An 18,664-nucleotide genomic window follows, 5' to 3' on the forward strand; every position below is an offset into this window, starting at 1 on the left:
CTCTCTCTCTCTCTCTCTCTCTCTCTCTCTCTCTCCCTCCCTCACCTGCCGCCCCTTAACGCCTCTCCCTCTCTCTGTGTGCCTCTCCCCAGCCTCGTCCAGCACGCCAACTACCGCCTGTTACCCGCGTCTCGTTGGACACATTCGGACAATTAAATGAGCACAGAGACTCGTTGGCTTAATCCCCATGTTATCCTAAGTGCCGTAGCCAGCCCCTCTTACTCCCCCCAAAGCTCCTGGCCGGTTTCTCTCTCCTCTCTCTCTCTCTCTCTCTCTCTCTGTATCTTGTCCTGGTTTCTGTCCCCTGTTTCATCTCGTGTATTTTTATTGGTCTTTGTGCTCTCTCTCTCTCTCTCTCTCTCTCTCTCTCTCTCTCTCTCTCTCTCTCTCTCTCTCTCTCTCTCTCTCTCTCTCTCTCTCTCTCTCTCTCTCATGTCACTTCTCTTACTTACGCCTCGCCAGACCCCGCCCTAACCTACGCTTCTCTCTCTCTCTCTCTCTCTCTCTCTCTCTCTCTCTCTCTCTCTCTCTCTCTCTCTCTCTCTCTCTCTCTCTCTCTCTCTCTCTCTCTCTCTGCTCTCCCAGCCACAGCCCCGCCCTCCCTTTCCTATCCCCCTCTCAGCACCAGCTCCCCATTTGTTCCAGCGTCCCACCCACCCACACACACACACACACACACACACACACAGCCCCGCCCTTCCTGCCAGCCTGCCTACCTTCCTACCTACCTACCTGTCTCGTCACCTGCTGCTACATCTACTCTCCACGTACTGCTCTCTCTCTCTCTCTCTCTCTCTCTCTCTCTCTCTCTCTCTCTCTCTCTCTCTCTCTCTCTCTCTTAGTCTTCCTCTAATCTGTTTTCCTTTCCTAATTCCTGTCTCAATTTACAGATTCTCTCTCTCTCTCTCTCTCTCTCTCTCTCTCTCTCTCTCTCTCTCTCTCTCTCTCTCTCTCTCTCTCTCTCTCTCTCTCTCTCTCTCTCTCTCTCTCTCTCTCTCTCTCTCTCGGTAACGCAACACCCCACTGAATGATATCAATATGGCGCTATAGAGTTTTATTTATTGATTCACACCAAATATATCCCCTTGCTCTCCCCCCTACCCACCCCAGAATAACGCCCGTAAGCTAAATGCAAAGCGATCTAATAGTAGGTGAGGTTAATATTTGCAGTGTGCGGTGGTGGTGTCGGCGCCTCAGCAACACGAGTACAACCAGTGACGAGACACCTTTCCCAAAACTGAGCGGTCACACTGAAGGCGCCGCGACGAGGATGTGGTGGCGGTGGAATATTAAAGGATGATAGACGGAACCAGAAAAGAACATGGATGCGAGAAGAAAAGGTAGAAAAAAAGGAGAAGGAAGGTGGAATAGAGGAAAGAGAACTGCTGCCGTAGGTGTTGGGTATTGTGTTTCCTATGTTTCATCTTTCTTCTTGTTTTTTTTCGTTTTTTTTTTTTTGCCTTTTCCTCTTTTTGTCCGCCTATGTTCTTTTCGTTTTCTATGGTTCTCACAAGACCGTAAACCGCTACACGTTAAAAACAAAAGTGAAAAGAAATTATTAAAGAATAGGTCTGAATTAAGATGAAGGAACAATGAAACGAGTGAGAAATTAAACACACAGATTGACGTAACTGTAACAGTCCTGCCTCCTCACCCTATACATATAAACTGACAGAGCCACGCACACTTGTCGTCACACACACACACACACACACACACACACACACACACACATACAGTATTCTCAGTGCGTGTGCCTTACCTGGAAAGATCATATCGTTAATGAACGCTGTGGAAATAAAAATATAATAAAAAATTTTGCTTCTTTTCTCCTACTTCTCTTCCTCCTTCACTACCACCACCACCACCATCACCATCACCACCACCAGCACCACCTCCTTCTCCTCTTCCTCTTCCTCCTCCTTTTCCTTCCGTCACAACGATCACACAACTTTCCTCTTTCCTTCATCACGTTTTCCCGTCAATTAATTTTCCTTCAGCGGTCCTGCACTTCACGTCTCTCACTCATTTTCTGTGCATTTTTTCCTCTCGTATTTTCCTTTGTCTTTACGCTCTCTCTCTCTCTCTCTCTCTCTCTCTCTCTCTCTCTCTCTCTCTCTCTCTCTCTCTCTCTCTCTCTCTCTCTCTCTCTATCTGTGTGTGTGTGTGTGTGCGATTTCCCACCCGTAAATCAGATTATATATTTCTAAACATCAGCATCTTCAAAATTCTTCTCAAATTTCTTTCGTCTTCTAACCTTCTTTCTTTCTTTTCTCTCTCTCTCTCTCTCTCTCTCTCTCTCTCTCTCTCTCTCTCTCTCTCTCTCTCTCTCTCTCTCTCTCTCTCTCTCATCCTTTCGCGCTTACCTCGTTCACTTCCTGCACCCTCCTATCCTTTTTTTCTTCCCTCAATCCTATCATCCATCTTTTTTTCTCCACTCCTTCCTTTTTCCCTCTCCTCTTTTCTCCTTCCCTCCCTCTTTCCTCCCTCCAGTCCTTTTCCTAATTTCTTCCTCTTTCCTTACTGCCTTTTTATTTCTTTCTCTCCCGCTTTTTCTTCCTTCGTCACTTATTTCTATCTGCCTAGCTCTCCTTTCCTCTTCCTTTCCTCCTCCTCCTTTCCCCATTTTTCTCCCTTTCCTCCTCGCTTCCTTATTTCCTTCACCCCAGGATCGGTCACTTTGCCTCCAGGAATCTTCACATTGACACTACTGAAAATGCAGTGTATGAAGATTCGATAGAGAGAGAGACAGAGAGCGAGCAAGAGAGAGAGAGAGAGAGAGAGAGAGACGATGGCCAGTCAAGATTTACAACAATAAGTCACACGTACCTATTTACTCATGCAAGACGTGACGCCTACTCGCACACAACCAGAGTGATGGCTAGTCGCAACAATATATGAACTACAGGCCAAGACCCCACGCCCTGCAAACACTTATGTCACCTAACCATCCTTCCCTACACGGGTTATATATGCAAATAACATTACCGTTACGTTGCTCATTGCACCAGAAGACAAAGGCGGAATAAGTAGCAGAAGAAACACTAGGTAAGGTTAATCAAGAAGACCCTTACCGTTCACTCAAAGACGAACCATATAGCATACAAAGGAACGCAAAGGATGAACAAGTAACAGAGGACACAAGAGGTAAGGTTAATCAAGAACATCCTCACTATACCCCACAATCCGTACCGTACAGATTACAAAGGAACGCAAAGGAAGAACAAGTAGCAGACGACACACGAGGTAAGGTTAATCAAGAACATCCTTACTATACCCCACAATGTATACCGTACAGATTACAAAGGAACGCAAAGGAAGAACAAGTAGCAGAAAAAAAACACTACTTAGGTGAGGTTAATTATCAAGAGTCTTCAGAAGGTATACCGCACCTAAGAAGCACCGAATGCCTCACAAAGGAACACAAGGGAAGAACAAGAAGCACTAAACCTGTTGGCTCTTACGTGGATGTTCGTGATAAAATTACAGTATCTAGTTTAAGAGAAGTAGAATAGTTAAAGCAAGAGTTATACACTTCGTCATCATCATTTTCACCACCACCACCACCACCTCCATCATCATTACCATCATCATCATCATCAATCTATTTACTTTCACTGCAGGACACAGTTGACATCCCTAAAACCTCTCCAATTACATCCATGAATTTCCCATCAGTCATTATTCATGGACAAGGGAGGAAGACCCAAGGGAAAAACAAATTCAGAACAAAAAAAGAAAAAGCCTGGTAATTATCTGGAAAAAGGGAGAATTACCTAAGCCTCTAACTAAATAAAACACCATAACTCATCTCACCACACTAATAAAGGTCTTTATAATGTTACAAAAGACACATAAAACAAACATCTAGAATCAAGCAAGAGATGAACATGACTAAGACAGATCTGGTAAGTGTGTATCCCAGATGTGCGGATACAGGTGTGAACATGAGATGGAGGCGTGAGTGTATGAGTCACCAGTAGTAGTGGAGGAGGGAGGGGCGGAGGGAGGGAAAGACGAACAGCGTTGAATCAGCACACAACATACAGCATTACAGTAACTCTCCTACTACACCACCCAGCCCCTCCTCCGTTAGCCCTAAGCCCACACACCGTCCTACAACCCCCAATTCCCCCTCTCACAACACCCAAACTCCCTCTCACAGTCCCTAGCCCCCTTTCCCACTGTCCCCAACGCCTCTCACAACATCCACACTCCCCCTGACACAGCTCCAACCCCCTTCCTCTCACAGCCCCCTACCCCCCTCCCATAGCTCCCATACACCCACACCGCGTACTGTTTGTGATAAAGCCGAAGTTCAAGTGTGGAGCGATGCACACCCATTTTTTATATGACACAGCCAGCTTTAGTGTGTGTGTGTGTGTGTGTGTGTGTGTGTGTGTGTGTGTGTGTGTGTGTGTGTGTCGTTAATGAAAGAAATTGTTTGCATACTGCCCAAGTCGCAGGTTTAATCACACACACAAACACAAACACAAACACACACACACAAACACACACACACACACACACACACACACACACACACACACACACACACCAGCCAGTATAAGCCAGCTGATCATTCCTCGGAAATAAAGTGTGAAAAAGTTTTCAGTTAATTCCGATTGCTTTAAGCCTCTTTTCAAGGTGTTTGTCTCTTCCTCTTCCTCTTTCTCTTCTTCCCCCTTCATCCTCCTCCTTCTCCTCCTCCTCCTGCTATTGTTTTCCATTAGCTAGTTATCTTACATCTCTCTCTCTCTCTCTCTCTCTCTCTCTCTCTCTCTCTCTCTCTCTCTCTCTCTCTCTCTCTCTCTCTCTCTCTCTCTCTCTCTCTCTCTCTCTCTCTCACTTCTTTCATTCATTTATACATCCCCCTTTTTTCAAGAGGCTGAGTGTACTAGTAGCAGTAGTAGTAGTAGTAGTAAGTAGTAGTAGTAAGTAGTAGTAGTAGTAGTAGTAGTAGCAACAACATTTCTTTACAACATCTGGTCTTTCCTAAACCTAAGAATATTAAAGTTGTCTGATACAATAATTCCCCAGATTTTTGCTGCTTTATACCCGTCTCTCTCTCTCTCTCTCTCTCTCTCTCTCTCTCTCTCTCTCTCTCTCTCTCTCTCTCTCTCTCTCTCTCTCTCTCTCTGCCAGTAGCAGCGGCGGAAACCTTGTAACAATATCGATCCAGAGGCTTCCCTAGACATGCCTACCTCCCTCCCTCGCTCCCTCTCTCTCTCTCTCTCTCTCTCTCTCTCTCTCTCTCTCTCTCTCTCTCTCTCTCTCTCTCTCTCCCTCTTTCTCTCTCTCCCCCTCATTCCCTCTTTACCACTCTACCTCCCTCCTTCCCTCTCTACCTTCCTTCCTTCCTACCTTCAAGTCTCTCTCTCTCTCTCTCTCTCTCTCTCTCTCTCTCTCTCTCTCTCTCTCTCTCTCTCTCTCTCTCTCTCATTAATTTTCTCTTCCTCCCGCTTCTTCGCACTCTTTTTCTTTATATTTTACGTTTTCTTTTTTCTTTTTCTGTTTTCTTTTTCGTTTTTTCTTCTTTCTCTCATTTTTTTTTACCTCCGGTTCTGTCTTTACTTCCAGGAAAAGCATCAATGGTATTCAAGTTTCTTCGCAAAAACGTGTGTGTGCAAAACCAGGTCAGTGCTGAGAGAGAGAGAGAGAGAGAGAGAGAGAGAGAGAGAGAGAGAGAGAGAGAGAGAGAGAGAGAGAGAGAGAGAGAGAGAGAGAGAGAGAGAGAAGGGAAGAATCGGAAAAGGACTTGGAGAGGAGGTGTTTCGCGACAGAGAGGTTGCGGTGAGAGGAATGGAGGAGGAGAGAGGATAAGAGAGCTGGGAGAGGGGAGGGAGAGCGATGATAGGGGAGGAAGAGGAGGTGAAAGAGGTGGAGGAAGAGTGATAGAGTGGAAGGGATGTGAGGAGAATGGAGGAGGAAGAAGAAGAGGGGGAGGAGGAGGAGGAGGAGGAGGAGGAGGAGGGTGCTAGAAGAATGATAAACGGAATGTGGTGAAAGAGGATGAGAGAGAGAGAGAGAGAGAGAGAGAGAGAGAGAGAGAGAGAGAGAGAGAGAGAGAGAGAGAGAGAGAGAGAGAGAGAGAGAGAGAGAGAGAGAGAGAGAGAGAGAGAGATTGGAGAAGGGTAAGAAACATGGATAAGGAGAGGAAAGAGAGATGATGATGGAACAAGAAGAAAACAAAGAAACAGGAATGAAGAGGAAACAGCAGCAGCAGCAGCAGATATGTTGGCCCTTACTGGTCTGTTGGTGAGGACTATATTAACTTACAGTGTGAGAAACAGGATAGCATGGACGGAGGAGGAGGAGGAGGAGGAGGAGGAGGAGGAGGAGGAGGAGGAGGAGGAGGAGGAGGAGGAGGAGGAGGAAGGGTAAGTTATTGGGTGTGAGATGGTGTGTGGGAGTATAGTGTTACACCTATCGAGAGAGAGAGAGAGAGAGAGAGAGAGAGAGAGAGAGAGAGAGAGAGAGAGAGAGAGAGAGAGAGAGAGAGAGAGAGAGAGAGAGAGAGAGAGAGAGAGAGAGAGAGAGAGAGAGAGAGAGAGAGAGAGAGAGAGAGAGAGAGAGAGAGAGAGAGAGACTAGACATTAATGGGCATATATATTAAGACTAAAGAACAAAACATTACCACTACCTACAATTTTCGTCCTCAACACACTAGCCAGCCACTCGTCCCTGCTTACAATACACAATAGATACCTGCAACACTCATTTCCCTTATACATTTCCTTTTGAACTCCTTACCCCCTTCCCCCCTGCTCCTCCTACACGGGCATGATACAAAACACGTTGAAAATAATCTAGCTATGGGGAGTGTCTATGTATTGAGGGACCAATAGCACTGTAGAAAAAAGGGAGTACTGCAGGTCAAGGTTTGTTTGTTTGTTTTTTTTTTTTTCTGGGTGTCTCGTGTTTCTAGGTAGTCTTGGTATTGAGGGATGAGGAACGGGGTGTAATATTGTATTGTAAGAAGAAGATGATGATGAAGAAAAAGAAGAAGAAAGAAAGAAAAGAAGAAGAACAAGAAGAAGAGAAAAAAAAGGAAAAAAAAAGAAAAGAAGAAGAAAAAGAAGAAAAAATGAAAGAAGAAAGAAAAAAGAAGAATAAGAAAGAAAGAAAGAAAGAAAGAAAGAAAGAAAGAAGAAGAGAAGAATGAAGAAGATAGTGTGTGGTACAATACTGTTACTTAAAACTGTTAGTTCTTTTCCTTTCCTCACAAAAAAAAAGAATTCGAAAACAAGTTAGCGTGTTTTTTCCAATTTCCTTTTAGATTTTCTACCTCCACTTCCCACAACCCCACAAAAAAAGTATGTTTCGTTCCATTTTTTCATCCATTTCGATAACAACAACACACACTCATTCTATGTTTATTTTCCCGTTCTCCTACCGAAAGAGAAGAGTTTCGACAGCCCACGTGTCCTTTCCAATAGCTGTTCCTGTTTCTGTTTCAGTAGAACATAACAATTTCTATGATAATCACGTGTGCTGGTTGAATTGTTGCTTATTTTCTATCCTCCAAAGAAAGAGTGAGAGTTTCTACGATGAGTCAGCGTCTTCGTTCCAGTGGCTTTTTTCTCTTCGCGTCCTAACCTAACCTAACTCTTCCGACGAGATCCCCGCGTGTTGACTCCCAGTCCTCGCATCACGTCGCGACACGAGTGAGTACATTCATACAGGCTTCTTCCGGGAACACTGCCGAGCCAAGACCTGTGCACCTTGAAGGTGAGGCGAGGTACGCACAGTACAGCTTATCCCCTCTAGCACCACGACACCAATTTTTATTCTGGATATCGCAGGTTGATAATATTAACTTTACATTCATAGTTTTGTAATAAATCGGTTAAAAATCATCTCGTTTGTATTTTTATGAACCATCTTGACTAAAAGTGTTGGCTGTAGGAGTGTGATACATCGTGAGCAGGAGTGAATGAGTTTAAGGCCGTTTAACTCAACTTGGGATAGCTGGCGCCGGGATTAGGGTCATTCCGCTGGAGAGGCAATCACGCCATCACCAGCAGTGCCATCATTTGTAAACAATGGCCCGGCGTTAACTGTCTGACCGCTATTAACAGTATGACACTTGTAACTCCATTTGAGTAGCACCATGAGCTTCACTCTCTGATTCCTAATGACATCATGATGCTTCTCACTTCATTTGAATAACAGAGAACGATTTTTTCAAGCAATATGAAACTAGTGGCACTTAAAGGTTTACTCGAGTACTTTGTTTACCCGTGGTGGTCTATTTTGATACGCCCTAAACTTGCGCCAGACCATTATATGAAACTTGAAGAGAAGCCTTACAAGAGTCATAGAGTTAAGAACAACAGAGCTTAACTTTTCTTCCGTGCTTCGTGTGGCTAAAATTAAAGGTTGGGAAAGAATCGAGATATTAGAATGATTGTGTGTGGCGAAGGAAATGATCAGCATCACTATTGTATCCACGTGTTGGTGGTGAGGAGACACGCAAGCCGCCCTTTGTCTTCAGCTTTTCACTTTCCAGGAGAGATCGTTGAGCCTGACAAGCCTCCTCCATTCATTTCTGTGGAAAACATCGTCCTCTTCTCCGCTCCTCCGTCTCATATTTTGATTTATACAGCTGATTCATTGCTCTTTCGTACGAGTATATACTTCTGTAACATTCACTGTTGTTATAGTTTTAAGATTTCCATCCTATTTGACTCCCTTCCTAGCAGACAGTGTTCAATCTCTTACCGTCACACTGCTTCATACCTCGCTATCTTCTAAGGTTATTTCCGTGGTTGCTGTTCTTGCTAACTTCTTGATAACTGCACGCCTCCCTCCTCCCCCGGCCTCGCTGCACAAGGATTTTTATTTATTCTCATCCCTGTTCTGTCCACTCCTCACTGGTACCCCATATGGTACCCTGCTTGCTTCTGTTTTCCTTCTTTCTTATTACTTGAACGGTTTCAGAAGAGATCAAGACACCTAGGAAACTAAATCCACCAGTAGTTTTGATTTTCTCCTGTAGTTTCTTTTTTGGGCGAGGCATTACGAACTTTTCGCTCTGATACTTTTTTTTGTGTCCTTAACTTCTTAACACAAAAAAATAAGCTGCTTTTCTCGTAACATTCCCGCTCCGCCTCAGTCTTCTCTGTCTTGGCTCAGTAGCACGGAGAGCGAGTGTACAGTAGCCGCTCTCTGGGCACCAATTTGTCAAGCTAAACTCAAAAGTACGTATTCCCATCCATTTTAAGTGCTATTCCACTACTTTATCACAGTTTCGGACAGAATGCTATCCAGAAAAATTACTTAATAGCGACATTTATTGTCCTGCTAAAACCTCAAGGCATGAGATCCCAGCGTTCAAGATATGGCGCCCAACTCAACACATACTCGTGTTAACTTTTTTTTTTTCTTATGTAGGAGGGACACCGGCTGAGGGCAACAAAAATCCAATAAAAAAATAAATAAAAAAAAAAAGCCCACTGAGATGCCGGTCTCCGAATAGGGTCCAAAGCAGTAGTCAAAAATTGAAGGATAAGTCTTTTGAAACCTCCCTCTTGAAGGAATTCAAGTCATAGGAAGGAGGAAATACAGAAGCAGGCAGGCAGAGTTTACCAGAGAAAGGGATGAATGGTAAAGAATACTGGTTAGCTCTTGCATTAGAGAGGTGGACAAGAAAGAAAGAAAAAAATCTTGTGCAGCGAGGATACGGGAGGAGGGCAGGCATGCAGTTAGCAAGATCAGAAGACCAGTTAGCATGAAAATAGCGGTAGAAGATAGCTAGAGATGCAACATTGCGGCGATGAGAAAGAGGCTGAAGACAGTCAGTTAGAGGACAGGAGTTGATAAGACGAAAAGCTTTTGATTCCACACTGTCTCAAAGAGCGGTATGAGTGGTATCTCCGCCCCCCATGTATGGAGACTCAAGTCTCCATACATGGTTCCCTTGGTGGAACTCATCAGATAGAAGGTTATGTCGTTGCGCACATAAACGCAACATCCATCTTTGGATTAAAAAATGAGGGCTGAGAAAGAAGGAAGAAACAGAAAAGGGGCTACCGTCAGTTGCCTCAGACACCTGCGTTTCAGTGAGGAAAACACTCTCCACTGGCTTGTAACAAGTGAGCTTAGCAAAAGTCCGATAATAATGGAGTGAATAACATTGACAAGGAAAATCATACGAAAATATTGTGCAATTGAAGAAATACGGAATTATTTTCATCAGGGAAATTTGCACCTAAAGTAAAAAATGTCATCAATTGCTTCCCTCGTGTTTTGGATGCGACAGAAAACACTACGTGAAGACTTGAATCAGTCAGAAGAAGTGAAAGTGAGACATAAAACAGTATTTCACTAGTAAGGAAACTGATGCAAGATGGAGAAATGCCTTCTATTAGTAAACCATGGAACTCCCTGCGTGCTTCTGTATTCCCCCTATCTATGATTCGAAATCTTTCAAGAGGGAGGTTTCAGCACACTTCTCCACTTTCCAATAACCCTTTTTGGCTGTATTCTTTAGGGACTGGCACTTTAATGACCCTTTTTTTTCTGCCGTTTGTACACGTAAAAAAAAAAAAAAAAACAAACTGCTACAAAACCTTCACATCTCGATAAAAGAAGCTGACAACGCCCCAGTCTTCCCAAAGTTCATGCACTAACTAACACCTGCATCAACCGTTGTCGTAATGTGCGCCTCCCTCCCTGAGGAAAAAAGGCTCAGTCACACACACACACACACACACACACACACACACACACACACACACACACACACACACACAAACACACAGCAGCAGCACGGTATTCTTAGACGCAGAGGGGAGTGGGACGGCAGCATCCAGTACAGGGTGGCGGAAACAGCAGCCTGTTGTAAAGGTTTGACAGGAAAAGACACGGTGAGTTTATTACAGTATTTTCTGACCCCAAAGAGAGAGAGAGAGAGAGAGAGAGAGAGAGAGACAGAGCGTGTATGAGTGAGCGCCTGTTGAAGATAAGAGCACCTGAGTGAGGGCAAGAGTGACTGCGTGTGAGAGAGAGAGAGAGAGAGAGAGAGAGAGAGAGAGAGAGGAGAGAGAGAGAGAGAGAGAGAGAGAGAGAGAGAGAGAGAGAGAATCTTACTAATGGCGGCACTTGGACTAAATGAGACGTGTTCCTTGTACTGTTCAGAGTAGCGCCTCGAGAGAGAGAGAGAGAGAGAGAGAGAGAGAGAGAGAGAGAGAGAGAGAGAGAGAGAGAGAGAGAGAGAGAGAGAGGAGAGAGAGAGAGAGAGAGAGAGAGAGAAGCTGTCTGCCTCTTCCTGGACCTCTCACTTGCTCCACTACCTTTTAAGACTCACCTCTCTCACCTCTCACCTGTCTTCCACCACCACCACCACCACCACCACCACTATTGCCCACCGTTTACTTAATGGACCACAGACCTCATAAATGTTGCAATATCGGCCATTGGAGCGGCATGTTTCAAGATGCACGGTGACTTTCGTTCGCTAGCTCAGGGGTGAAAGGGAGAAGCAGGCTAGGAGAGCGAGGAAGTAGGGGTCAAGAGAGAGAGAGAAAGAGAGGTACCGGAGAACTGAGTTTTTCATTCAGTCCCTCCCTCACCATCATCCTCTTATTCTAATTTATCTTTCTCCACCTTCTTACTTACTTTCTTAATTATTTGTACTCTCATTCAAGCTGATTACTACTTCCTCCTCCTCCTCCTCCTCTTCCTCATCTTCTTCCTTCGTAATAAAGTCACCTCCTCCTCCTTATCCTCCTCCTTTTCCTCTTTTTCTTCCTCCTTCGTAATAAAGTCATCTTAAAAAATAAAATATGCAATGACAAGAGTGGCGGTGGTTTTGGTGGTGGTGTGAATAGATATACTGCTGGGGATGAACGTGAAGGCGTCGGAGAGAGAGAGAGAGAGAGAGAGAGAGAGAGAGAGAGAGAGAGAGAGAGAGAGAGAGAGAGAGAGAGAGAGAGAGAGAGAGAGAGAGAGAGAGAGAGAGAGAGAGGAATTCTCGCTTCACTGCATATCAAACACTTAACCGTTTGAAGGATTTCTTTGTCATGATGATTGAGATATTGTTTGTGTGCGCGCGTGTTTGAGTGTGCGTGCCTGTGTGCGTGTGTGTGTGTGTGTGTGTGTGTGTGTGTGTGTGTGTGTGTGTGTGTGTGTGTGTGTGTGTACCCTCGCATTCCGGTACAAACACATGGCCGTAATCCGTTTTTGTTTCTCCCTTCTGTCGGTGGTATGAAAAGTCTCCCTCCTGACGGCGGCGGTGGCGGTGCGTTCAGCTTTCCCTCCTGCCGTTACTTTGCACACTTTTGCCAAATCCTGACGGTACTAAGCACAATTTTTCGCTCCTGACGCTACTATGAACAATTTTTCCTGCTTTTTCCTTCCTTGCGGCGGTGGAGTGCTGAATGTGTGTGTGTGTGTGTGTGTGTGTGTGTGTGTGTGTTCTCCTGGCGGCGGAGTTGCTGTGATCGGCTTTCCCTCCCTCAGCGTGCGTAAGGCCGTGATGGGGGGAAGGGTAAATCAATATGCCTCGGGAACCGGCGGGCGGCGCTTCACTTCAGGGTTTGAGCGAGTCATAAACACCAAAATGATGATAGATAAACAATAACCCAGTGAGTATTGCGCCGCCCGATTACCCTTTTCGCTGGGCCGGGAGAGGATGGGCGCTACGTGTGCGTCTGGCGGCGGGTTGGCTTGCGGGAAAGACAAAGTTAACTCCCTGTAGCTGTGTTTTTGAGGGACTGTGGGGAAAGACGAGGTGAACAGGTAGGTGCATGAGCTGAGGAGGAGGAGGAGGAGGAGGAGGAGGAAAATGAGGGGAAGAAGTAAAATGTAATAAAGTCATAAAAATGAATCAATAACAATAATATAAAAGACACAACCTTTGTTTTATGATCCGGTGTCACACACACACACACACACACACACACATACACACACACACACAAACACACACGTCGCTTGGTAATATTGTGTTTAATTCTTACAATATTCTTTTGCTCCCAGTGTGTGTGTGTGTGTGTGTGTGTGTGTGTGTGTGTGTGTTTCGCTGGAGTGGACAGTGGTGGTATTTTAATTCCTTCTTATTCTTCTATTCTTTGTTACTTAATCCTTGGAGTAATTCTGCTGGATTGCAAAACGTGTAATAATTTCTTAAAATCTTGACAATAATATTAAACTGCATTACCAATATTAATAGTAAGATCAAATGATTCGTAAAGGCTGTTCCGATCACTTACTACTAAAACCGTATGAGGAATATATGTAGAGCATCGTAAAGTGACCATCCAACTGTATACTGTACAAGTGACACAAATAGCATCTTAAAGAGTAGTTTTCACTCACCTACTACTAAAGTTTATGAGGATATTGATGGCCTCCTTAAGTGACTATTTAACTGTATGTTGAATAAATGACAAAGAGTATTTTAGCACAAGTTTCTCCTACTAATAAAATGTAAGAGTAATATTAAGAGAATTCTTAAAACTACCTTCAACTACCTATTAATGAAATTTAACAACTATATTCATAGGCACCCCTAATTCTGAGTTTCGTTTACTTACTAAATAATTAAACCGTAAGAAAACAGCAATACATCTTGAAGTTATCCTCAATGACCTTTCAGTAAACCGGAAGCGTAATATTGATAGCAAGGTTAGTCACAGACACCTTCCAAGTAAAACATGACAAAAAGAAAAAAAAAAATATCCTCAACTTGTTCAGGGAAAAGTTTCCAGTGCTACATGTTCCCGCGGGAGGAGGTGGTGGGAAACAAAGAAAAATCTAACCCCACGTGATGCTATTTTATGGTCGCGCCGCCACTCCGGTCATTCTCACGCAATCAGCAGCAAATGTTAATGCCCTCAGCCGCGTGTGGTGGTGGCACGTGGCTCAAGCTGCCTGGGGGTTTACACATGCGTTCTTTAACTCTTCGACTACCAAGAATATGAATCTTATTATTCAAGTCAGGTAGCCGTAGACGTGGTGGTTTAAGCCTGATGGGACTTTACACTGGCGCTTTTTGACTCTTCAAATGCTAGTGAAACTAATGAAACTTGTTATTCTGTTCAATTAGCCGTAGATGCGGTAGCTAAAACCTCAAAGGAGTTTACAAAGGCATTCCTTATCTCTTCGACTTCTAATGACATAAAGTTTGTGATTGTTTATTCAAGTAGCTGTACACGCGTTGGTTCAAACTTCATGGGAATTTGTAGAGACGTTTTTTGATTCCTCGAAAGGTAATCGTGAATGTGACACTTATCTTATTTAAATAGTTCAGGATGAGTTACTGGGGAAGATACATTACTAACCTACTCCATCACTCCTTTCGTTGTCAGTGGTCTCTACAGAAACTGTATTCTGAACTTGCACTAAACTATTTCATCAAAATCAAACAGAAACCGAAGCAAGTTAAGTGAGCGAGTTTGGTTATTTTGGCAGATATATAATAGATGATAACTAGATATATATGTAAGGGACAGATGTTCATACCGACAGAGAACTTATAAAAAGATAGCCAGATATAATTACATTACACTTTGAAAGATAATAGATAGTCTACACACACACACACACACACACACACACACACACACACACACACACAAACAGAGAGAGAGAGAGAGAGAGAGAGAGAGAGAGAGAGAGAGAGAGAGAGAGAGAGAGAGAGAGAGAGAGAGAGAGAGAGAGAACTGTCTCGGTTCCAGACAAAGTAAATACTTGTCTGAGTGAATCACACCCAACAAATCAAGATGACTCACACTACTTACTCCTCGTATTTTGCCTGTGTGACTCACGACTCACTCGCCAAACACACACACACACACACACACACACACACACACACACACACACACACACACACACACACAGAGGAAAAATTTCTTCACCTGAACTCCTTGACATTTCAACAATAGTTTGTCACCTCAATCAAGTTATTTCCAGATGAGGTTGTGGTTTATGTTTTGTAGGGGATATGAAAAGACCCCCAAGCATCCTGTGAGGAGCCGCGGCCTTCCTGCACAGAGCACGGTTAAAAGTGCCAACGTTGAGAATCTAGTGATCTTCTTAACAGATATACATTTCTGCTTAGTAATATGTGGAGAGGAAAGTAAAGCCGTCTGGCGGACAGTGCTAGATATTTAGATAGTTATTCTATCATAATAATTTTAATTATTAATGCAAAAGAAATAATAATAATGATTATGATAATGATGATGATGATGATAATGATAATAATAATAATAACAATAACAAAAACAGCACCTGGCAAAACTCCATAAAACAGACGAGGGACAGTGTACAACAACCCTTAACCAAACATGAGGTGGTCACTGCCACCTCCTGCCTTGAGGCGATGAGTGCCAGTCATTGCCTAAACTGCCCGGCCAGTAGTACACTTGGTATGGGAGGTGAACTGCATTTCCGTGTGATTAGCTTAGATATGAATACTAACATAAGAGGTTAACCTGGTATCTACCGACCCTTTCACCGCGATATGCATCAAGGCAACACTAAAAACACTGTACATGATCTTTACAGAATCTACAAGACTGAGAAACGGATTAAAAGTTTACATTTCCCAATATCCCCCCAAAAAAACATTATTTTTTTTTCTGGTTTTACGTCCTGTTTCCTAACTCTATCAAGGCTAGGACGGCGCCTCCTAACGAAAGAACTTTGGATTTAGTATTTTTGTCTAAGTATAATGTTTAGAAATGAGAGTATAATGAAATGTTTCAGAGTGGCTTGTGATTAAGAAACAATGCCTCAAATAGCAGTGAAAGAGTTAGTGATGCGATGGGTTGTCAAGTACTCTATTAACCGTCAACTTAACCCTTTGACTCACACGTTCTCCTTAAGCTTGATAATAAAATCGTCTGGTAGAAATTTAGAGTACAATTCCGAGAGATGGCAAAGAGAACAAAGCATCAGTAGAATAGATGATGTCTTTAATTACCTTTAGTTTTATTCTTACACACCGAAATTGCCTACTTACTCATATGCAATAAATGTCACAATATTATAAGGATTCGTGTAGGACTAAGTGAACTATGCAATCTAAGTGTTGATTCATGAGATGCTTATCATAACTTTTCTCATAGCTTTTTGTTCATCCATCTATTCTTTCTCTATTTTGGTGGGAAAGGCGAGGAAGTTCATAAGTTTGATTTACTTTGGCAAACAGATAGTAATGACGCAATGTTATCGCCGCCACCATCAATGTTATCACAATTCTACTTCCGGTATTCATGAAAGAAGCATTCTAGTATATTCGCCTGTTTATCCTCGACTTATTTACTTATTCAGCTACTTACTAATCAGTTTATTTATAGGCGGGGAAGGTGAGCAAGTCTGTATGTTCAATCTGATTTTCCACACAGAATGCTATGACAGATTTATCATCACCCTCGCACTCATCACAACTTTCCTTCCGGCGTTTAATAAAAGAGGCATCCTTTCTGTCTTCCGCTCGTAATGTCATCTCTAAAATTCTGATAATGTTCGAGATGTTCATTTTTTGGTTGCAGTCTGACACTGTATAATGGTAGTGATGATGATGATGATGACCGTATTGATGATAGTGATAGTGATAGTGGTAATGGTAATGATGATGATAATGATGACGGTGATGGTTGTGAAGACACTAGTAGTAGCGATAAGAACAACGAAAATGATGACGATTCCTTTCCAGCCTGTTATCCTGCATATCGTGTTGAACAAAGCGACAATCACCGCCATCCTTCCTCCTCTCTACGCTCTCTTGGGTCACCGGGCCGCCACTACTCACCCCGGGCAGCAGGAGAGGAGAGCGTCACACTGCCCGTAACAATATGCACAGGTGGCCAGTAAAGGTTTCGAGAACAAGGCTTATTAATAATCAGTGAATTAGTATTTAATTATATGAAATTATTACTAACTTATTTATAGGTTTGCCACAGCACGCCAGACTGCTCGACGCGGCTCCACTGCTCGACTCTTGTGACTGCTCCTGCTCAACTGTTGCTGGAATGTGGCGGTGAGGGACGCGAAGTGAGGCAAAAGTATGTTATTTTTACCTAACGTTTCAATTATCATAGTGGTGGAGGGGGTTTTATCCAACGTTTTTATCATCGCAATAGCAAAAAGTGTTTGATTTCATTAGCGTTCCAAATATCGTAGTAGCGAAAAGGCTGTATGTTCGAATTCCCTATCTTCATATTATTAACTATTACTAGTAGAAAAAAATAATAAAAACAGTAAATACAGATATAACAGTAGTGGATGGATAAGTTGAGATGATTTTTAACGTTTACTATATTGCAAATACTATAATACCATCTCAATGCAATCTTGTAATGGCATCCACAATATTGAAAGGGTCGAGACTGAAGGAAAGCAGAAAGGACAGAGAAGGGGAGTGCAGAAGATTACTCAATTTCTGACCGCAACTGTACACACACACACACACACACACACACACACACACACACACAGAGAGAGAGAGAGAGAGAGAGAGAGAGAGAGAGAGAGAGAGAGAGAAGGAAAGGGAGGATATTGAAGATTTAAAAATACAAAGAAAGAAGAAAAGAAAACGACGGATGAAGAGGAAAAAGGAAAAAAAAGGAAAAAGCGAACAGGATGAAGTGACCACATCCTGACTACACACACACACACACACACACACACACACACACACACCTTTAACTTCCCGTGATATCTTTCCCGCTACCCTCTCGCTGTCACTCCCTTTCCTCATCTCCTTTCCTGTTTGTCTGTTAATCCTCTGTGAATACTAAATGGAGATGTGGCTACCAAAAAGTGATAGGCGCAGCTTTTATTTATTTATTTATTTATATTTTTTTTCTGGTGCCTATACAAGCAAGTTCCCCATTCGATAAATATCAACAAACCGATCATTATAACTTATTGGGGAGATCCTATATTTGCTAATAGAGTTAAATATGACGAGTTGAGCCTCATTAAAAGTTATCTCAATCAAAGATAATTATCCTTTCGTGCCTGCCCCTCTCTCTCTCTCTCTCTCTCTCTCTCTCTCTCTCTCTCTCTCTCTCTCTCTCTCTCTCTCTCTCTCTCTCTCTCTCTCTCTCTCTCTCTCTCTCTCGCTCTCGACCTCATGCAGCAAACAGTCTTTCACAATAATTGTGCGGACATTTGTGAATAAAACACTGAATTCCCACCACCCCCCCTCTCTCTCTCTCTCTCTCTCTCTCTCTCTCTCTCACTCTCAGGGCATCAATAGAGTCCCTTCAATGTATAAATTTCACCATCTCCCCACCGCTGGTTACGACACAAGCAGCCTACGCGTTAAAATGCAACACAAAGGTGATATATTCTCTATGTACACGGAGCGTTTCAAGCATCCATGACTCCCAACGCATTCCTCTGCACTCTGAACGCAGGCAGGCCGGGACAAAAGCGACGCTGAACTTGCTACGACACTTTCCGCTGGTGGGCTTTAGTGACGAAAGAATTTGGTAATATTATACGTGGAAGGTAGGTGTAGGATTTTTTAAAGTTGTGTTTTAACTACTGAATGCTGGGGTGACTTTCTCCTTAGGTTTGGTGTAATGGTGGGAGTTTAGTTTTTAAGGTTTAAGGGGAGTCAAAAAAAAGTCAATACACACATATACCAAGCATACAGATCCCTTTATTAAGGTGTGGGGAGGGGAGAGCTAAGGCAAGG

Source organism: Scylla paramamosain, chromosome 15 (assembly GCF_035594125.1).
Source record: "Scylla paramamosain isolate STU-SP2022 chromosome 15, ASM3559412v1, whole genome shotgun sequence".
In the NCBI taxonomy this organism is placed as follows: Eukaryota; Metazoa; Arthropoda; class Malacostraca; order Decapoda; family Portunidae; genus Scylla; species Scylla paramamosain.